Source organism: Tyto alba, unplaced genomic scaffold (genome assembly GCF_018691265.1).
Source record: "Tyto alba isolate M040663 unplaced genomic scaffold, T.alba_DEE_v4.0 Super-Scaffold_8, whole genome shotgun sequence".
Classification (NCBI taxonomy): Eukaryota; Metazoa; Chordata; class Aves; order Strigiformes; family Tytonidae; genus Tyto; species Tyto alba.
The window spans coordinates 7,964,661-7,988,349 of NW_024881329.1; the positions used below are offsets into that span (position 1 = coordinate 7,964,661).

Below are 23,689 nucleotides of genomic sequence, written 5' to 3' on the forward strand. Positions count from 1 at the left end.
TTCCAGGAAAGCCAAAATAACAGACTTAATTCCATACACTCCATATAAACCACACAAAAGCCTGGATCTCTTTGAAAGAATAATCACCATTAACATGAAACTTTAAAAAATACTCTCCTTCCTCTCAGTAGTTAGTGTAGAAATCAGTGTGAAGTTAGGATTTCTAAATTCATTTTTAAAACTTCAGAGACAGAAAAGATGAGGAAAACACATCGATGTAGTCACATGACTCTCCAAGGTCCACACCAACGGGAAATTGCAGTCAATTTTCAAGCAGAATCCTATAAGGATTTCTAACAATTACTAAACAAGCTCTGAGTGCCCGATCTACTTTTAAAAACTGAATTAGATATGCCAAAAAGCTGTGAGAAAAATTCCAAGCCTCCGTATCCCCTCACTTATGGATCGATAGAGCATTCATGAATCCAACCCTGTGCAATGGCAAGGATCTGAGCATTCTACATTATTACTGAACTGTAGTTCATTTAATGCTGCAACTATAGTTCATTTAATGCTGTGCTGGCTTCTCTTGCATTTTCCTCATATAAAAGTTAAGTATCCACTACAAAAATGAATCATCTAAACTCCAGGTAAAAGCTATCACAGTATGAAAGTAGAGATCATGCTGTGAAAATGATATCAAATGTTATATAAAAAGAGCTATCCTATTGAAAGTGTTTGTGGTTTGTAGTTTACCTCCTGTTAGCGGCTCTCTCTGTATTGATTTCAAAAACCTGTTCAGAAAGCTAAATTCAGAATTTTTATAAAAGTATTTGAAGAGTATAGCCTGTTAACATCTTTTCATAAGTGAAAAAACCATATATATTAAACACAGATACACACAAACTACCTCAGAAGAACATTAAGGTTGCAAAGCAAAGCACTCAGAAGTTTTAAGATGCCATAATTAAGATCCTCTGCACAATCTTAATTCAGCTCCCACCCTGTGCATGTCCACAAAGATACACTGTTTGACTGCACAATGACCTCTTCCCCAGATGATCCTGGTATCATTCACCCCAAACCAACAGTTTGAATTTGTCCTAAGCAGTGGAGGAGACTACCTGCATACACATCTTAATTCTTTCATTGCAGAGACCAGGAAATGAGAGATAAATAAGGTAAGGGACTAAGCCAGGGACTGAATGGTCACAGGAACTTGCAGATTACAGCTAGTCTTCACCACAGGTTCCCACAAAATCTTAGGCAAGTTATTTGCACTCACCTTCTCACAGCATTCGTTATTTTTAGTATCTTCACTTTCTGTGTCCTGAGAAAGAGTACCCAAGAAAGAGGTCCATATCATAGAAGACTCTGCACTCATCAGCTGCAAACCAGAGTCGGTGGGCAGGCTGGTTTGAACACATAGCACGACTTACACTGTGGAGAGCTGGGAAAACATCAGGCCCTGCTATCTCAGATTCAATCACCCTGCATCCCTTTTTTCCACATGCAGGAGCGGGAGAGCCTTACCACTCATCTCAGAGCAAGTACATTTCAAAAATAAACGTTATTGTTTGCAAAACAGGTAGCAATGAAAAACCCACAAGGAAATTAATAATTCTGTGTTCAGTCTTGGTCTTGAACAGTATACAGTAAGGCAAGCCAGGGACTACCCATGCCACAGTGAGAATAGAACAACATAAAGCTGCACTCATTCAGCAAACACCTTCTACTTAGTGCACAGAACGATGCGGGGGTCCATGGGAAAAAGCAGTGTGTGACCATGTAATTAGAGACAGTATCAAAATGTATACACACAAGGGGGCCCAATTAAGGCTTCATAGACAGCATTATTCTTTTTTTTTTTCTTTTTTTTTTTTTTTTCCTAGTGCTTGGTTTTATTGCAACATTCATGGTTTTGTGCCCTTTTATCTATAATTTCATAGGTTGTTAAAAAAAAATACAGAAGAGGAAAGAAAAAGAAAGCCTGAAAAAAATCTATTGTATGGAATGGCACTGATACTGAAGTACAGGGCTGGTGCCTCATGGTCCATAACAGAGGCTTTTGCCACGTGAATGGTAAGAGCAACAGTAGCCTGCACACAGAGCAGGCTGAAGGGGCGGCCGAGAGGCACACAGGTTTCCCAGGGACCTGCTGCAGCACAGGAATGCAGAGCACCATGTATCTTGGCTTTCCCTCTCTGGTCTAGAGATGCATGACCTTTGGTACTTTTCATTGCAAATGCTTTTCTCTCATGTTCTTCTCCACTCCCAGTACTTGCCTCATGACAATATTTTAGCAAGCACAACCCTAAACTCCTCCAGTCCAAGTTTCCCATCCCAGCCTTCTATTTCGCACTATACTCTATGGCTTGTTCAGATTCACCCTAGTAGTATTTACTCCTCTTCCTTCTCCTATTTGCTAGTTCTGGTCTCTCTCCTACACATTACTCTCAGTTTCCCAATCCTAACTCTTTTCTTGCTGTCTCCTACCCCAACCCACAACCACACTCCTCTGATTTTCCTGCCATCTCTTATGTCAATAGCAGCATTTCCCATCCTTTCTCCCACATGAGTTATTTCTTGCTTACTTTTAGGTCCCAGTCCTAGCCAAGTCCTTTTACAGATCCTCAGCTCTGCAGTTAAGTAGATTCTCCTCTTCCTCAGTCTGATCAACAGTAGAGAGAACCTCGAAACTCCAAGAGCACCTCCTTGCTTTCAGCCTTGCTGGCCTGCACTGCACTCAGAGCAGGGAACTGACTTCCTCGCCTCAGCATGCTGCACTGCTCCAGGTAGGCATACACTTGAACTTCCAGCGCTTGATTGCACAGTAGCCTAAAAATCTAGGCAAAGTATTCCCCAACAAGATTTTACTCAACACCTGCAATATGATTCTTAGCATGTGCTGTGCAGGCAATAATTTCAGGAAATTCAGACACTACCAAATCTCTACTGATCAAGTGAAAAATTAAGACTTTTCATTGGTTTTCCTAATGGATTTTCACTGGAATAGCAAAAGATAATGATCCCACAAAATTTTTAGATTAAGGCTGAAGAACAGTTTGATGGAGTTTATCAAATATATACAAGAACAGAGAAAATGTACTTTGCCTTTGCTTTTCTGGAAAGAATAGGATTTTTTTTAAAAAAAAAAATTTCAAACAGACAAAAGTGGGCTGATGCAGGCATCCAGAAGAGAAAATTTCAGCACACAGTGCTGAAATAAGAAACTCTAAGTAATGTTTTAAAATAGGTCACTTATGACAACTTTAACTGTTACACCATTAGCTTCTTTTATTGAACATATAAACACGGTGTGGGAGGGGAAGAGCTTGTATATGCATTTATAGACTTAAATAAGAAAAAAATTAAGTACCTAAGCTAGGTACCAAAACTTATATTCAACAAGACTTAGACCTGGCCCAAGTTCCATATGGTTCATCATATCAATTCAATATGCAAGTCAGTGCTCAATATACCAACTTAAAGGAACCCCAAACACCACCTTTGCATTACACTGAAAAAAATTTTGTTGGACTTCTAAGTACTAACAAACACGGGACATGGATCCTTGGGAACTCACATCATAAATACTTCAGTTATTTAAAATGTAAAGAACCAAGAAAACAGGTTACTTCTCTGGATACAGACCCAGAATATGCATGTCCTTAGTCTGCAGTCAGATGATCTTAGAATGGTTTGGGTTGGAAGGGACCTTGAAGATCACCTAGTCCCATGCCCCCTGCCACAGGCAGGGACACCTTCCCCCAGCCCAGGGTGCTCCCAGCCCCGTCCAACCTGGCCTTGAACCCTTCCAGGGAGGGGGCAGCCACAGCTGCTCTGGGCACCCTGGGCCAGTGCCTCACCACCCTCACAGGAAAGAATTTCTTCCTTACATTGAATCTAAATCTACCCTCTGTCAGTTTAAAACTGCTACCTCTCATCCTATCACTGCACCCTCTGATAAAGAGTCCCTCCCCACCTTCCCTGTAGCCCCCTTTAAGCACTGGAAGGCCACTATAAGGTCTCCCCGGAGACTTCTCTTCTCCAGGCTGAACATCCCAACTCTCTCAGCCTGACCTCACAGGGGCGGTGCTCCAGCCCCCAATCATCTTCATGGCCTCCTCTGGACCCTCTTCAGCAGGTCTGTGTCCTTCTTACACTAGGAGCCCCAGAGCTGGATACAGCACTGCAGGGGGGTCTCACAAGAGCAGAGTAGAGGGGGAGAATCACCTCCCTCAACCTGCTGGCCACACTTCTCTTGATGCAGCACAGAATACAGTTGGCTTTCTGGGCTGCAGGTGCACATTGCCAGGTCATGTTGAGCTTCTCGTCAACTAGCACCTCACCAAAAGTCCTTCTATGCAGGGCTGCTCTCAATCCACTCTTCACCCAGCCATCTCATGAGGTCCCATGGACTTGAGCACCTTCAGGTTCCTTAGATGTTTTCAAACCTGATCTTCTCTTACAGTGGGCAATTCTTCCTTCTCCCAGTCCCTGCCTTGGCCTTCTGTGACTTGGGTAGTGTGGCTGGAGCACTTGCCAGTGAAGACTGAGGCAAAAAAAGTTGTTGAGTACCTCAGCCTTCTCTATGTTTCAGTAACCAGGTCTCCCATTTCCTTCCGCAGAGAGCCCACACTGTTCCTAGTCTTCCTGGTATCAGTGACGTACCTATAGAAGATCATCTTGATGCCCTTGATGTCCCTGGCCAGATTTAGTACTATCAGGGCTTTGGCCTTCCTGACATGATCCCTGACTGCTTGGACAATTTCTCTATATTCCTCCCAGGCTACTTGTGCTTGCTTCCACCCTCTGGAGGCTTCCTTTCTGTCTTTGACCTTGTCCAGGAGCCTCCTTGTTCATCCGTGCAGGCCTCCTGGCCTTTCTGCCAGACTTTCTCTTTGCCGAGACGCATTGCTCCTGAGCTTAGAGGAGGTGATGCTTAAATACTAACCAACTTTCTTTGGGCCCCTCTTTCCTCCAGGGCTTTATCTCATGCTACTCTGCCAAGCAAATCCCTGAAGATGCCAAAGTCTTCTCCCCTGAACTCCAGGATAGCGAGCTGGCTGTGCACCCTCCTTAAGGATCTTGAACTCTACCATTTCATGGTCACTGTAGCCAAGACTGCCCTTGAGCTTCACACTCACCAACAGCCCCTCCTTGTTGGTGAGAATGAGGTCCGGCATAGCACCTCTTCTCATTGGCTCCTCTATCACTCGGAGAAGGAAGTTATCACCAACGCAGTCCAGGAACCTCCTGGATTGCTTATTCACTGCTGCATTGTCCCTCCAACAGATATCAGGGTGGCTGGAGTCCCCCATGAGGACCAGGGATTGTGAACTTGGGGCTGCTCCTATCTGTCTATAGAGGGCCTCATCCACTTGGTATTCCTGGTGGGGTGTCCTGTAGCAGACGCCCATTATAACATCTCCTGTTCCTTCCTTCCCTTTTAAGCCTGACCTATAAGCCCTAAGTTGGCTCCTCATCCATCCCCAGGCAGAGCTCCCTGCACTCCAGCAGGTCACTGGCATAGAGGGCAACACCCCCTCCTCATCTCCCCTGCCTGTCCTTCCTGAAGAGCCTGCATCTTTGCATTCCAACACTCCGCTCATAGGAGCCATCCCACAATATCTCCATGATGCCAATAAGATCATAGCCTTGCAAGGCATGTGCATGTCTCTAGCCCCTCTTGTTTATTCCTCATGCTCTTGCATTTGCATAGAGGCATTTAAGTTGGGCCCCTGCTGAAGCTGCCTTACTGGCTGGAACTATTTTGTGCTGCTCTTCAGGTGCTCTCCTGATGACCTGCGATCCCTCTCCAGGCTCTGGGCATCTATTGCTGGCACTGGTATCAAACTGGGAGGAATGGAATGGATTGAGGCTCCCCTTCCCCAGCAACTTTAAAGCCCTCTTCACCAGCTTGGCAAGCCTATGACCAAAGATGCTCTTCCCCTTCTCTGACAAAGGGACCCCTCATCCCCCAGTAGACCGGGTTTCTCAGAGTGAGTCCCATGGTCTAAGTAACCAATCTCTTGGCTGTGGCACCAGTCCTGTAATCTTCTGTTGATTCGCCAGATTCAACTGGCCCTTTCAAACCCCGTCCCTTTGACTGGAAGGACTAATGAAAAATCCGCCTGAGCTCAAGAGTCCCTTACTGCCACTGCCAGGGCTCTGAAGTCCTTCTTGATACTCCCCAGGCTGCTCCTGGTTGTATCACTGCTGTCCACATGAAACAACAGCAGTAAATAATAATCAGTGGACTGTATAAGTCTTGGTAGTCTCTCAGTGATATCCCTGATATGAGCCCCCAGGAACCAGTACACCACTCTAGAGTGTGTCAGGTCAGCAAATGGGTGCCTCTGTACTTCTCAGAAGAGAGTCCCCTACTCACTTGTATTTAGACAATGTAAATGTTCGAGAGACCCACAAGAGAGACCCCATGTGGCTCCACTTCTGAGCATAAAAATAACAGCTGCTGTAGTGACAGACAAATGCATACAGCAAGTATGAGCTATTCAACCTTTGAGCAAGGCCACAGCGGCAACAGCTGCCTGGGCCATGAGAAGCCTGGAGACATCAGCTGCTCAGATGGGATGATCAGAGTAGCTGCATATTGGTGGGACAGTGCTGAGTGGAGCAAAAAGTAAAACCTGCAGAAAATAAGATGTGAATTCACAAGAGAATGCTCTTGTCTAGGTCACTGCTCATGGTGAAAGAGCTGTGCTAAATCAAGACTACTTGCACAACTGCTGGAATATGCTAGAGTGATAGGACAGCAAAATTAACAATGTTGATTCATATAAGGAGCTAAACCAAATGAAGTAGTGGAGCTTCTGTGTGGAAACAAAGCACACCGATGTGGTCTTCACCAAATAAGACAGACAAAAAAGCTGCAGTTAAATACTGGAAATTTACTGTGTGTCAAATGCATGCCCCAAAAATAGGCTCCACTTCACTCCCTCAATCTGCCTACAAGAACTGTACGTGCCTTTTCCCAGTGTATCTATTCCTTATACCTCTCTTCTATCCAGTAAGGTACCATATCTAGCCAGGGAAGGTACCTCCAGTGAGCCCTCTGCTCCTCTGAGGCACTGATCCAGACAGCAGCTGGCATGGTTACACAACTGGACCTGGGAGCCACTAGTGTGCTGCTTCATCACACTACAAGACAGCCAAGTGCTTAAATACAAAGGAAAAGGTAATTTGTTTTCATTACAGTAACTTACAGAGCCTCCATAATGCCCAAATATTTTATATATTATGTAATCAGTATTCTTGGCATTTCCTGTATTAGAAAGCAAGCCACGTGTAGCTACGCTTAGAGAATAGGCAGAGTATACATACAAATGCCAAATGTACACCTACAACACTAACGCCATTCTCCAAAACAACCACTTCTAAGGAAAGCTATTAGGAGTTTGCCTGCTTGGAGAAATTACGTATCACATCTTGAAGGACCAGTATTTACTTATGTCCGCATCTATGCACGTCTCCTTCCACACACTGGAAACACCAAAATTCTCCAGCTGCTTCAGTTTCTACTTTCAGCTTTGTAGTAATACTTCAGGCTTTTATAGAAGATGAACAAATTGGAACCTCATCTTACTGAAGCCAGAAATTCTCTGCTCTCCTGAAGAATCTGGCCCCCAAAGTATTCTTCAATCATGCCTAAATTCTCCTAAAAATCAAATTCCCCAGTAAATGCAGTATACAGGGAGACAAAGTCATCCCCGGAAGCCAGAAATCAAATGAAGCACAATGATGATTCAAATAGCAGAAAGTCTGCAGAAGAGGTGTCGTCCATGAAGGTGGAAGGCTGCGTGCTGAGCTGCTATGATTCAGTGCTCCATATGACCTATGAATTTGCAAAGGAAACTAGAACTACACAAGAACTCGATACAGATACATTCATAGACGTTGATACAAGGATAACTCAGTTCAGCAGAGCATCAGCAGGGATTTTTTTTTTTGGCTCTGCAGTTAGTGCACTTCTCAGTCTTCGACAGTATTGCAGTGTTCAGCAGTGCCGTGTGGCTGGAGAAGACAGGAGGCTTGAGGGAAAGAGCAATGTGCACCATAGCATCAGGTAACACACATGCTAAAGGAACTGGTGTTTTATCCGATTAGCCACTAAGTGGAGCTACTAAGTAAGAAAGGTAAAGGAAACTTGTTTTGACTCTTAAATCACCTTTGATGCTATCCAAAACGCTGTTTAAATCCCCACTCAAAACGTCTGAAGTGTCAAAGTAATAGCTCTAGTTGTCCTGGTCACTCACTTCTATACTGGATTACCTGCAGCATCTTGCTGTAGTTAATAAATGGTTGAATGATTTTATCTTACAAAGAATTATTTTGTTCCAGTTAATTCCCAATTCTTCTTTCAGTAACGGAGTTGTGTCACACCCTGCCGTGTGTCCCTACAATTGCATGACCATTGACTATCACCATTATAAGAACTTTACTACAGCTGAAGCTCTTGAGAAGTCTCTGGAAAGCACCTGGGATTGTTCACTGGAAGGTCAGGAGATGAAGTGTTCACTCAAAAAGTGGGACTGCTCAGCCACTGAGGTGTTGAAAATGCCACAATGCTTTCTGACCAGAACTAGGAACTCTGCTACATCCAGGGCATAAGGCTGAGGTTTTCCCTGGGTGTCACTGTGAAATTACCAAATGGAGCTTCAGAAGAATCCATTTTGTTCATCTGTCTTCCAAGCTGATAAGAGAGGCAGAGAGATGGTATCAGTGTATTACATATGGTGATACCACACAGACTTCTCTCTGTCACTCCCAATGCAGAAAGCACTGTCACCCAAGCCCAGTGCCAAGGGGAGAGCCCTGGTAGACATGGTGGAAGCTCAGACCTAGAAACGACAGGGTGAAACAACCTAGAAGCTGTACCCAAATCCAGCTGCTGTGAGAGTGGGCTCTCACAGTTCCTCTAGCAGCAGCATGGAGATTCCTTCACCTCGCTCCCTACACAGCCAGTGGACTGAAATAATTTACTTCATGTATGGTACTCACTTGTACTCATAAATTTGGCAGAGGTTTTTTGAAATGTCATCTACGTGGGGCTGCATTTTAGGGCCATCTTGAAAACCCTACTTTTTCAGAAAATATCTATCAAGTGCCATTTCTCAGACTCAGCATGATTCAGTGAACCTATGATCTACTGTAGTGGTTCCACACTACCATAAGAAACTTGATGTTTTTGCCTAAACACCAAAGAACTGGGAAACCTGAAGCTGTTCCCTCCATTTCCCACAGCCATCACTGAAGTCACGCTAGTTGCATCTCTCACCACAGCCATGAGTAGCCCTCGGTGCTATAGCAGACCCTGTCTCTCGTCTAGAATGGGAAAAATCTGATGACATTCATGAAAACTACAAGTCTTGTATTTACAGAGAAGGAAGGTCTTAAGGGAAATTGTATTTATGTAGTGGAGGGGATGCAGTACTCAGGGAGAGGCTTACTTTCATGGATAACGAGGACATTTAGAAGCATCTGATTCATATACATTGAAAGGAAAGAGTAATAAGCAAAGAGTCACACGTAGGCCTAGTTCAAAGCACAATGAAATCAGCCAGCACTGCAAACTCATTGCACAGTTAAGACAACATCAGGGATTGGTGTCATTACCTCTTCTCAGGAATGAGCTGAAAGAATATTATCTTCTACCACTGTCAGTAGGAAGAAGATATAAGAACTGAGCCTGACTCAGTGTAAAGTACCAAATTAAGGTGGCCTATTTCAATAGAAACTCAGTTCTCTGTGTACACTTCTAAACAGAATATTTAGGGATGTGAATCTAACTATTTATCATGGAATCTGTGATTACTCATGCAATAAGCTAGCTTAATACTTTGTGATTTCCATATGCACTAGCCCATGACAAGGCATTCAAGTCATGGCTCCACTTAACCAAAGAACATCTGCAGTGCATGTGAATGGAGAGAAATGCAAAATACACGCCTTCTCCTTATTCCCACTTACGGGGGAACATGAGGAGACTTCATGAAATACTTTGCTGAACATATTCCCAAGTTTTGGGATTGTAATTGGCTGCACTACACAAAAAAAAAAAAAAAAAGTATGTTTTCCTGTAATTATGCAGTGCTCCAATAATGCCAGATCATTTATAAAAGCCCTGACTGGAATTACTAGATAGCTCATTGAATCTATTGTCTCTTCAAAGCTATTGTAGCACAATCTTCAACTGATTAATTGCACAGAGCAAGACTTTTGACTTTTAAGATCTTTTCCGAACATTCCCCTACAATATTGCCATCAGTTCCATGAGATGCTAACAATTTGATCCATGAAAGATGGTGAAGTTAAAAGCTTCTTTCGTCAAGACAGTTCTGTTTAAATTAAGTCGTGTGGTTCCCAAACATTACAAAAAAGAAAAAAAAATATTCTCAATAGAGCTTTGTAATCTTTTCAAATTCTAGAAGGTCACTTATGTTTTCAAGGCCGTTTAGCAAGGTCAGGTTGTAATGAGCTGCAACTACTTTATTTGTGATTTGTGGCTCTGAGGGATTAATTGTCCCCACTCTGTCTCATCCACAATCTAAGGCCGAATTGTCAAAATGATCCATGGCTTTCGTCCCCAGGCCCATGGTTTCATTATTAAGGTGCGTTCTAATCGATAGTAGCATTTTTAACATTTTGCCCCTTACGTTTTATCAATCCTTATTATCTAATGACCAATACTGAACTGGCACAAGGTTTTTCAGAAACACACTGACAGATTACAACAGGCAGTCACATGCATTTGTAATTAGACTTCATTACCATTATAAGTGCTGAATGGGAGCAGAATAGAAAGGCAGAAGGAATGCACCCAGTTCACAGAGCTTGCCCCGTTTCTTAGAGCCCCTGCATGAGTCTCTCCTAACAAAAAAACCAAAAAAACAAAAAAAAAAAACCCACACACAAAACACCATGTACACACAAAAAAAACCCCTCAACAACAAAAATTTGGAATCTTTTTCAGGTTAATATGTCCAGTTTATTCCACTTCACTGGGCTTTCTCTGGACATCCAGAAATTATGAAATTCTGTTTTCACGATGAAAACTCCCACTGCAAAACAAAGCAAGTCTGTTGAATTTAGCATTCTTTAAACTTGATTATTTGAATTACTTTTATTCTTTTTCACAGTTTAATCTGTTCTCACATTGATGAGGTAAATATAAACATTAATTTTCTTTTTCTCCTCTGCTAGTAACTGGAACTATAACATATAATACTGAGTTTTTTTATGTAAAATCACTACAGGTTTAGAAAGAAAGCTGAGGGGACAGATCCTCAGATGGCGTAAGCTGGCCTAGTTCCACTGAAGTCAATAGAAATACACTAATTTACATGTGCAGAACATCTGGCCCAATAGTGGTCATTAACATAATATTGCCCAAGAGTAACATTTTCTAGGCTACAGAAGAGCTGAAATAGTTATTTTAAATTCCATAGCATTCATTCTCCCCCCTTTTCTGTGAGAAGGGAGTCCTGAGCTGTCTAATGAAATGGCATGTTATGGCCTTCTGGCTTTCTTATTCAGGGAATGTGGCCACCTTTCCAACCTGACCTTGTCAAAGCAAGCAGCTTCCATCTCTGGACAGCATGTTAAACTGCAGGCTACACACAAACACATACAAGGGTTTCACTAGGAACAAAACGTGACACTTAGCATTTCACTGACAAACCCAGAGCATGCAGTGACTTAGAACTGCAGCTTAATAGGGTAACATTAAATATAAAAATTAAAAAAGCAATAACAACAAAAAACAACATCAATATTGGGTCCAAACTGAGTTTTCAAACCCAAATCTGAATAAAGGACTAGTCTGTCAATTCTGACAATATAAAATTATTGCTGGCTTCAATAAGCCTAGAATATTATTTATCAAGTCTTCACATTTGGTGTTTTTGTGAGAGTCTGGTCTGTATGCCTTCAATCCTTATGATTGTTTTTAGAGTCTATTTCATTGTATTTCCCTTTTCCAAAGAACTTCTAGAGCTGGTTAGGAAGAAAATCTCTTCAACTCAGTCTGGACACAGCTGAAATACAGGAATGGCTGGCATGACTCCTTGATCTCAGCAGAGACTTAGCCATGAATTCTAATACTTGTAACTTAAATGCCAGTGCAGTCAGTTCATTGCTCATCAATGCAGGCAAGAAAGAAGTGTTATAAAGACTTGAATGACGTAGCTTGACTGGCATCTCATTTCCTATCACAAATCAGCACTACCTAAAAAAATATCACCAACACTATTTTTCAGCTATCCTAACATAACACATTAGGGGATAAATAACTGGTTCAGACAGACTATTTCCAAGGTGCAGCAGTGTTTAAGATGATGGACCGCAAAGGCCTCAGCTAAAGCAAAGGGAGACATTTCTGCCTGTGGCAATTCTGACTTCAAAAGGATACTGCAATTTTATGAAGTTTTTCTCCTAAGATCTGTCCTGTTTGTACTATATGTGGCTATGGGCTCATTTTTTCCAGTCCAAAGTGAAGCATTATGTATATAGAATAGTATATACGACTATATGAATACATACTTAAACCTTTTGAAATATGTAGTGAGGTCCCACAAAAAGTTTATATATTAAAGGACTGATAGCTTGGGCTTCTGTGTTTGATGAAGACCGCTCCAGTAAGAAGCACCTAACTTCTCACCCTTTGGCCTTGCTGGATGAGAAAAAGAGACTGACTATTTTCCTAGAGAACACAGCGATTCTGCTTACCTCTCACTGTTGTTCTCAGAAAACTCCAACAAATTGGAAATATTCTTATTACTCATGTAATGTAAGCCAACTTTTCTGCTTTGCAGAAAAGGCCATAGACACGTTTCAGTTCTAAAATCCTCTATGCCCCACTCTGCCAGTTACTAGCCAAAGCGCTTATTGCCAGCACTTCCTGAATGATACCAACATGCCTCACAACTCACATCGTGCCTATGGCTGAGGGAATTGATCCTCCCTTATTACAAGCAGCAAAGGTGGTCAAGATCTCTAGCCATCACCAGATTATATTTGTCAGGCAGACAGCAGTTAGAGGTCATTAAATGCCTAAAACATCTATTTTAAAGAATTTACTGCTCTTCCCAGCCAAAAACTTGTTTCTGTTCTGTATCATCAGTGTTTGCCCATTTCCATTTCTCTCATTATAAGCAGTGATATTCCATTTCAGCTACTGAGTTCTTCATTTAACATCACAGCAATGTACAGCAAAATTCTGTAGTACCTGCAGCCGCCACCTTATACAGAAGTTAGGCAATTATGTTCAATAAAAAAGTTGCAATAAATTAACTTTTTAGTTTTACCCACAATATGTTGTTTGTTTTTTCAAAGCTCACTTGGAAATTCATTTTAGACACATGTTAATGAAAGACAAATCTGATAAGATGGGGAGAAGAAAAAAAAAGAAATTAAAAACAAGGTAGGTGGTGTTTGAAGCAAAACAAAACGTTTGGTAAGTTAATAACACTAGAACCTCACTTCATACCCTTTCTGGTGCACAAAAGGTAATACTATAGAGAACATCAAGCCATCACAGCTAGCAATGTGAGTTTTGAAGAGCATTTTGGGTAAAGACAATCAAGAGTACTGACAAAGATGTCCATCTTTCAAAGTGGTTATTTGCTAATCGCTGAGAGAATGAGATATGACAGTTAATACACATGCAGTAAGGTGACTTTTATTAATCCTTATAAATACACCTCAGCCTCCTAGGCTTTGTACCCACATGGATGTGTTAGACTTTTCACTTCCAGGACTTCCTTACTACTCCCGAAGCAGGGCAAGTGAGAACAAAGTACACTTTTCACCTGCAGTAGAACACTAATGTAAATGTACTCTTAAAGAAAGTTATGAGACATAGAAAGAAGACCGACGTCATTTAAATACTGTCTTCACTAGAAGAACTAACATAAGCAGCTGTATGTCCTTCCATTTCACTTCTTGTTTCTTCAAGAAAGATTTTGCTTGCTTAAGTCACTGTCTGTTACTAAAAATAGAATTTGAATTCAACAAGAATAAGGTAATTAGGCCAGCAGCCATGCCATATCCAGTTTTTCTAGGGTAACCTTGTCAAGTCTGAGCATTCAATTTCTACACCCAGAATACTCTTACTTCTAAACATAAGGCATTATTCTTTGCTATAACTGATAGAGATAAATCCACTTACACAAGGAAATAATTTTAAAAGGAATTTATGAAAAAATAATCACATGAAGTCACTGAGTCAACACAGAAGAATTAGCAAAATTTTCCATGAACAGAACATTGGGATAACACCAAAAAAGACCAAACTTTCTGGTTAATCCAACAGCAATGAGTATATACTCAAAATTATGAATATTCTAGCTCTTGGAGGGTCCACAACAATACCTGCCTATTGATGTCACAGTCTTCTTAACAGGTTAATCATGTCATCTTTCCTGCGAGGGCAAAAATTACCATGCTATCACATTAAGTGATCTTCTAAAAAGCGTTACTCAAACTATCCTTTCATCAGCCTGAGAAATTTCACTGGATGTCAGGCCCTGAAACACCTCTTAACCCCATGCAAATATATACTATTTGCAAAGCATAATAGTACTGTGATTATTCTGGAACTGAATTCAGGAAGATGTTCAGTAAAACTTGGAATATAGGCCTTTTCTGATCATGGAAGTCCTGGAAGAAGGCCATCAAGACTGCCACTGTGTTGAAATTCAGCGTAGCTAGAAAGGCTCCACTATATGTTTACATATAAACAATTTCCAAGGAAATATGTTACACTCAAAGTGATCCAAGTCAAAAACAGGTATATGAAATTATTTGTCAGCCATCCAAATCTAGGGAGGACAATCCCTGATTTTTAGTTAAGGTAAAATGCTTTTCTGTACTTTCTAAAGAATTATCCCACTCCCCCAGTTTTCACTTGCATTAAAAGTAGATTCCAATTTCAACAGTCTTACCTGCCTCCAGACTGCAAATAGTAATGACCAAAGAAGTACAGAGAAATTTGCCGTTTCACAAGATTAATATACTCAATTTTATTCAGCTTTGTCCATCCTTTTGATGAAGGATTTTCCCCGTTAATTAAGAAGGCCTTGCATAAGAAATAGATTCAATAATAGAAATAAGAAAGCCAGATTACACTTCAGCTGTTTTTCTATGTCGTCAAAAGGTGCCTTATAAACAGCAATATTATCACTTACCTGTTTTAAGTCAAGCTTTTATCAGTTCTTAAAGCTCTTACACAGATGAGACTGAATTCTATTCTAGTTCTCTCTGTGGCCACTCATTTTCAACAAAGAGAGAAGATAGGATTGAAAACAGCCTTCAAAGATTATTTTTGAGAATTTAACACAGAGCTAATCGGAAAGTAAATGTAGGTGAAGCAGACCACTGTACAGAGATGATTCTGTCGGGTATTTTTATTCCTGCTAGATTTCCTCACTTAAGTCCAGAACCTTCTCTGTCAACATGGTTGTACACACAAGATCAGTTAGCAACATGCATGCAACTCCTGGCATGTGCTCAAAACTGCCTCATTTCTGAATTGTTCAAAGAGGGTTACAGAGTGTTGTTATAACACAGTTAAATTTAAATTATACAAAGGTTTATTGATGTTGTATCTTTAGAGGACCTACCACTATTACTGAAGTCAGCACACAAATCCAATTCAAAGCATGAAGCCTGCCTTATATGCATTTTCCTCATTTCCTTGGTAAATTGCAAGCAGCTAAACTCACACACATACTTTTTCCATAAAAGAGTATTTGGCATGGTAGGTAATATTGGGCAATGTTTAAATAAGAAGGGACTTAATTTGTGGACATATAAGCAAGAAAAAGGTGCAAATTTGTATCTTCCAGGGTGGTAAAAGTTCAAGCTTTCTTCCTGTATGTCTGCTTGGACTTTTTTTTTAAGATAAAATTAAAAAAATCCTCTGGTACATTCAAGATACTGGGACAATCTATGTTCTGTTTTTAGAATTTGCCAAAACATGAAAGAATAATTAAAAAATGGATGAAGAAAGGTTACAAGTATGTTGAATCATTGAGCCACTGTGCTCCATCTATGACTGTCAGAAAATTCAGAACAGTCTGTAACTGAAAACATCAGCTCAGGTATAAATTCACTGAACTAGTATGACCTCAAGCACAAAGTTCTAATTATTTTATGCTTGGCAGGTTCTTTGAACAACAGAAAATATAAAAGAAGTTGTAGATGCTACTAGGACTTTTTCCATCCTCCCACATCTGGGGATTTCTGGCAGAAGCAAAATGCCCTCTTATTCCTGTTATGTTCAAATTGGTTTGTATTTACAGTAGTTCAGCATGAAAAGTATCCTGTGACCTAAAAGGTTGAAAATATTCTATCACAGTGCAGCTGAATGCTCCGGCCCTTTCCTTTTTAAGCAAAGGTCTTCTGATCATTCTTGCTTTTCTAATTTGTAAACTACACACAACCACAACTTTTCCCTAAATATTTTCATAACATTATATCTTTCCTGCATTAACTCAGTCAATAGCAAAAGTTATATAAAACAGTACCGCCATTCATTCTTATACCCTTCTCTTTTTTTTTTTTTTTCCAAACAGATGTGTTTTCTGAAATACAGCAAGGATTTTGATTACATATGTAGCTAGGTGTTCAGTTTCACAGACATTCTCCAAGACCAGCATACTTTGCCAGCCTTTAAAAAACTCTCTCTTCTCCCACTCTGTTCTGCTATGCTTACCAGCCTAACAGGGTAGCCACTATCTATCTACGCTGCAACAAAACAAATGTGGAAAGCAAAATTGGGCAACACATAATAGGCAGTCATCTGCTTTTGAAAAAGTCCCACAGAAACTTTTAACACTCAACAGAATAAAATAAGCCTTAATTTTTAAGATTCCACAGGGGGGAAAAAAACAGGATTTTCTTTTTCCAATTAAAATAAAAACACCTACTACCAGTGAATCTAAAAAGGAAACGAAACCATCATTGGGATCATTCTGCTTGGAGACCCTCAGCATTTCTTAGTCAGACCTTCTCAATTCCCTCCAGAAACACCCCCACTGGAATACCTGAGGGAGCTGTTATTCAACTCTAGTATGGCTGGCGGAGCCTGTCCTTATTAACACATGGTGAGATTCATCTAACCTAGCTTTAGACATCAAAAGGTTAGACATTTAATTCTGAGTTTGTCACTGTAGGCTTTTCTACAGTCAGTGGAGAGAAACAGGCATCTCCAGGGGGCAAGTCGTCTGACCTGCCTATTTTAAGCTGAGATGAATCACTCTCTGAAGGTGCCCATTTTCCTGCAATTGACTGTAAAGTAAATCTAGGGTGTCTTACCCAGACTTCGATATTTACATTTCTGGTATCTTGAAGATGACATCTGAATTTCACCAACAATTTTCAGCACTCAAACTCTGCATCTCCGACAAATTAGCAGTGCTAAGTATCTGTTCCTTGAAACTGAAATTTTCACACCAAACTCCCTGATTATATTTCAGTTGACTTTCACAATCCTGTCCCTTATAAAAACACTGCCTTTCATTAAATTAGTTGTAGTTTCAAGCCAATAACTGACACAATAAAAAAATTAAAAGGCAAAAATTAGTTTGATTCTGCTACAGTAATAATGCTCTGGTTTCTTCCATCCTATTCAGAGCTGACTTCCACAACATAACTTTTCTGAATTACTTGAAGCACTTTCAGAATAAATACTTTTGTTATTATAAACCAAAATGCAATAAGCATCTTTCAGCAGTAACTACATTTTTCTGCCCAACAGTCTGACATGAAATTTCAATTTTTAGTTTTAAGCCTTCATAAATTCAAAGCAACATACAAATTAAGTACAGCATACCACCAGAAGAGAGAGAATTTGTTCTGTACATCTCCCTTTTATAACAGAGGTCTTCCAGCTATGCATTTTTCCCATGGGATAAACTAATGTTACAAATTCAGAAAGGTCCTTTCAATTATTATTTTTGGACAGATGATCCATTAGAGCAATACTCACCATTAGCACTGTACTCATGGATATACTCTATACCTTAAGGCTAAATGAGCCTTCAGATAGAATCTAATCCATGATCCATCAGCATTTAACTTAAATGACAGTCCTATATGTTTTTCCTTTAATGACAAATTCTTACCATATGTCTTCTTCCACAGATGTATTCCCATCTCTCTCTCACCAGATCTCAAACAGCAACATTGTTTCTGCAATACATAAACATAAAATGTCCCTTTAAGCACTATGTTACCACCTTGTTTATTTAACATGTTTTAGAAGTTTTTCTTGTTTTTTAAAAAAAAGTTGTAGCTAATAAAATAAATGTTACAATAGCTGTTAAAATTATATAAATGAAAAACAAAAGAAAAACGAAGATTAAATACTCTATTTACTACTAATGAGAGCTCCTTCATAATCTTGTTCACTTTTGATATACCATAACTATTATCATTAAATAAAAGAAAATAAGTTTTGGACATGACCAGCTAAAACAATCAAAAAGTTAATCAGTTTCATTCAAGTCTATCCATTTATTTCAGTCTGCCTAACCTACAATATTGTTCTATACTGTGTTGCTACAGTGCAATCTATTTGCCCCAAAATGCGCCTACAGCAGTCAGTCAAGTTATTAGGTACCTGATTACTGATCTCCTCGCAGTTACCCTGTGGCAGATTCTCCTCTCCCGCTCACATAAAGGCAGAATCCAGACCCCAGCGTATAAAAAGCTGTGAGTAATGCTAGCTCTAGATGTCTAACTGAAATTGGAGTTGTCACCTACCAATTCCTACTCACGTCCTGAATTTTAGCACATTTTAAACACTGTTGTGCTTAACTACCTGCAATCAGACGCTACACTTAAAAGTACTTTTAGGGAAGCACTCCGCAATTTTTTTGCCATGATTCATAACAACAGTCCCACAAAGGAATGTAGTTAGAGCATAGGCTTAGCTGAAAGCTCATGCCTGATCTCACCTGGGAATGGCATAGTGTTTTTCCTCAACAAATACAGCAAATACTCTACAGACAGATCTAAAATATAAATCACTAACAATTTATTTTTGAAGTAAATGTTTTATTTACCTGGCTGCATAGTTATTATGGGGAATCATTACCACTACATGCTGAAGCTACGATACCGGACAGAACAAAAATCAACTCTTCATTTACCTGGACAGTGAAATCATCCCGTTACATAGAAGGCAGCACACTGTCAAGCACCGTTCCACAGCGCAGCTTTCAAAGCAGTCAGAAACCTCCCTGAGGAGCAGGTACAGCAATATCTAATTGTCAAGGTGGTACCTGAACTAACTCTGAGCATCAGGTTCTGGCCAGTCTCAAAAGCAGTTAGGCACTGTATCACCTATTTAGCGGATCCTGTATAATAATCTCTGTGGTCCTTAACAGACCTACCAGACAAATTCAACATACACAAAACTTCAGATAACCAAACCTGTAAGGGCTTCTGTTCACATCAGAGCAAGGTCTGAAGAACCCATGCCTGAAGTCTTAAAATGGTGTGAGCATTCATAGCTCTTTAAAAAACACGTCAACAGAAAGTTTGATTCCTCACCGTATCTTAAAGAGTCATCCCAATTTGGAGATCCCAAGTCTGAAAGAAACAACAAGAACAGAGGCAAAAGCACACAGCTTTTCCCCAGCAAGGATCCTATAGACTATGCCTTCCAGTGGTCAGCACAAGCAGACAGGTAACAGTTACTAGGTTGTAACTGTACAGCCCACAATAAGCTATAATAGAACGGAAGCGTACACTGCTTAAGACTGCTTAATTAAAAGTTAACAACTGAACTTGACAAAATTGCTCCTTTGTCTGAAGGGGTCTCATTCCTACACATTCCCAAATCCCTCAGCTCTGTTCTGTCTCTTGAAGAAGGTGTTATATTCTCTGAGCATTAATGCACCATCAAATATTTTTCTTAAGAAAAGCAGTGACTACTTTGTTCATAGCTTTATTTTTATAGATGAGTTTAGGTTTGATTCCCCTTCACACTCTCAATACAATAGTAGTTAATGGCCTACAAATTTCAATTAGAAACTCCACAAAAGTTTTGTGTTTGTATCATATACAGGGAAAAAAAAAAAATAAAGACTATGTTTCTGGAGGATGGGGGCAAGATGAAAAAATTGCTTTTCAAATGCAATGAAAATAATAACATTTATGTCATTATGCGTAAACCTTTCACAGCAGGACAAGTTTTTATTATGAAGATATAAAGTCCTCAAAGTAGATTTATAGGTGCCATGGTGACACTATTTAGAAATCCTTAATGAGTGTTCATAGAGCACAACACAAAGGCATTGAATGAGTCCACAAAATTAATCGCAGGCATTCAGAAATGTTTACCTACATGCTACTGGTTTGGTTAAAGTCAATCAAATTTTAGGAGCAGGTACCTAGTTTTTAATATATCCCTTTAAAGATCTTTGTTTTTACTAAGGAGAGAAAACAAGGAGGCAGTATCTGCCCAGGTATATATGTCATATAAATCATACTACTTGGAACCCTGGCTCTCATAATAAAATAAAATGCCTTGATATAAATTTAATAGTGACTCAGATAAAATACTTTTTCTGATGGGTATTGGGAGGTTCTGGCACAAACAAGCTAACGGTCTCTCTTAAATTTATAAAAGAAGGTCAAAAGCAATTTGTCCCCAGTCTTCACCTGCTCTCCCAGTCCAAACAGCTTTCATGTTGGCAATACCTCAACAGAAGTAAAGATGTGAAATAAGATTTGGCCACACTGAGATCAACAAAGAAGTTTCCACTGAACTTGCTGGAGACAGGATTTCACTTGTGGAGAGTAAAATATCATCTTAAATCAAAGTTTGGTCCCCCCTGTTCAAGTCTGAGATCAAGCATGTCTATAAAGTGATACCTGCAGGATATCTGGAACTGACATGTTCCATGCTATGATTTTCCTGTGAGTGCTCTGGAAAGCAAGGTGTCTGGTTTAGGTTGTTTGCAATCTAAAATTAAGATCTGCAAAAAATTTGTGACTGAACTGTGCTATTAAAAAAAAAAAAGGCACCTCTCAAAGGAGTAAATATTGCACTTGGTGGGTGGAAGCTGTTCCCAAACAAAGATGACCAGACCAGCTATGTTGTTCTGCTGCCTAGAGCTCATAAGAACCCTCCATTATAAAATGTTTCTATGTGTATCACTGAATAATTTTCAGCCCTATGAAATGTTATTAGAGTAAGACTTCCACTTAATATGAATATATGCAAAATACAACAAGTTTTCATGCAAAATATATTCACTTATATTGCTTAGGAGAATGACAATATATTATTCTGGACTAGCAAGCCTAGAATTCTGCTCCACAGAGTATACGAAACACTTAACAGCAGAGAAAGAAAACACACATAGACTTCATACATCACCAGTGTTAATTACGCAGTGTTGCACAAGAAGGTAAAAAAAAAAAACAAAAAACTTTCTGTCCCTTAAGATTTCAATTTGCTTTCTTAAGCATTATTTCGCCCTATTTTTCAGCTGCACAACTAGAAAAAATTTTACAATGTTTTCACGTATGTTCAACAAAAACACAAAAATATAAAATCCCTATAACTGAACGATAACTTAGGTTGATGTTTACCGAATAATACTTGGAATAGACTGCAAACAGGAAATATATGAAGTATGTTTATTTAAAACTATTTCAAGAAAACACTATATTCTGCAGCTGTTGAATTAAAGTGGACAAGAGACTGACAGTTTTCTCTGTCAATATGTAATTCTAACATCTAGGTAGAAGATAACTGTGATAGCTGCTTCCCTCTTTCTTAATAAGCAAACCCAGCAACTTCAGGACCTGACCAAACAGGCACCAGTGACTATCAGCAGATGAAAGAAATGGCCATAGCCTTTTTCAAAGATCGGTTGTTAACCTGCTTCAATGACTTTCCAGGCAGCCTACCTGGTTTGTTTGCAGCTTTAATACACTAGTGGCTACTTATGCAAAAAAGGCGAAAACTAATTAAATTTGTTTATGTATGTTATCGTGTGGAGCACTCATTTCCAGACATCAAGCTATGAATCATTAAATAACTGCTAAATTGGTCTCCTGGGATAGATCATGCCTCAGAGTTGGGCAGGCCCCCATCCCACCAAAGCCAGGTGTGCTCTGCAGCGAGCAGGCATTAAAACTGCTTTAAAGGCCATGATTTGGGTACGCAGCCAGGTCTCACACTGTGAGGTGAGTGGTAGGAAATCATGAAAACAGTGACAGCCCTCCTGTCAGAGTTACTCCTCTGTTTGATTAATGAGGGCATTTGAAAGACAATTAGCCAGAGCAGGTTTGGCTGCAACTAGCTTATCAATCAGGCACCCTCTATTCAAAGCACCAGTGCCTTCTTTTGTTTTTTGTTGAAAAAGAATTGTATCAGTGATACACAAACAACAACAGACCTTTGCATGTTCTTTAAAAAGAGGAGAGCAGAATGTAGCAAATCACAACTGAAATAGTAAAAAAATGTTTTGTAAGCCATAAACCACTGGTTACTGGCAAATCATCACTGCAACTTTCACATCACTGGATTTTTAGCTTGAGCATGGTGAATTCAAGGCTGCACGACTACATCAAACACTTCCCAGTTTCACAAGGGCAACTTTGAGCTAAGTTTTCAACAACAACAAAACCCAGCTACAAATGATCACATCTATAACAACAACAAAAAAATAATTCCTTAATTGGAAAGCCTACTGTGAACCCTACTCTCTGAGCTTCAACATGTTTCAAATATTACCCATTTCAATTTTTAAAAAATTAATTTGTTGCAATAATTCATCAGTTTTATTTATCCACTAGTAATGTAGCCTTATTCTTTTCCAACTACCAGTGTAGGTAGAATTTAATATAATTCTGACTTTTCTTAGCTGCTCACCCAGGAGCATGTTTCATGTTTTGGTTTAACTGAGAGCTTTGCTTCAACTGGGATAGTCCTTGGCCCCATGTAAGTAATCAGAAATACGCAATGGACTATTTAAACCATGTCAGTACTTCTAATGAAGATCTGCATTTCTACCAGGCCAGTTTTTAATCAAACTATTTTTTATCAAACTACTTTAAGAAAACTATGATTTTTGCCTGTGAATAAAAACCAAATTACTGACTAAGGTATTTAAATTACTGGGCCACTAGATCTGAATAAATCCAAGACTGAAAGAGTAGGATTGAGGCTGAAGTATGATGCGTCACTTTTCCTTTCAGTTTACAGTTAATTTTCCCTGGTAATACCAGATCAGAAGTATTTTTAATGCATGACTAGTGCAGTACTAAGTGAATATATATGCAATGCTAGGAGGGCCATTTTTTTTTTTAACCTTGATATAATCTATTTCATAAGCCCACAAAATAGCTACACTGTGTGGGTTTGAATATGGAGCTAATAAAAGGAGGAGGCAAATTAATCTCTGATTAGATTAGCTAGAGTACAAAGACAGAGGGAGCTTCAGCATAGCCAAAAAAAATCCTCTCTCAAGTTTCCCTGTGCTGGAAGTGTACAATAGTCCAGCAGACATGGATAAGGAACCAGAATTGTTTTTAAAAATTGGGAATAGTTCCCACTGAGAACACACAGCTTGTCACAGGGTTAATCTGCAGAATCACTTTTGTTAATGTCTTCAGACACCTCAGTAAGCCCCAGCAATGGCACCCACAATGGGAGCACTGTTGTAAACTTGCTACGAGCAGTTTATACCCCCTGGCCCTGATC

At 39.8% G+C, this 23,689-nt stretch overlaps 1 long non-coding RNA gene across 1 annotated transcript in view; it reads right to left on the reverse strand.

The window, feature by feature from the left end:
* Positions 1–23,689, reverse strand: part of LOC116965069 — a 181,974-nt gene that overhangs the window by 143,338 nt on the left and 14,947 nt on the right. Inside the window, exon 2 of the long non-coding RNA XR_004409121.2 lies at positions 18,090–18,156. This is a non-coding gene — a long non-coding RNA (uncharacterized LOC116965069). The remainder of the gene's footprint in view (positions 1–18,089; positions 18,157–23,689) is intronic.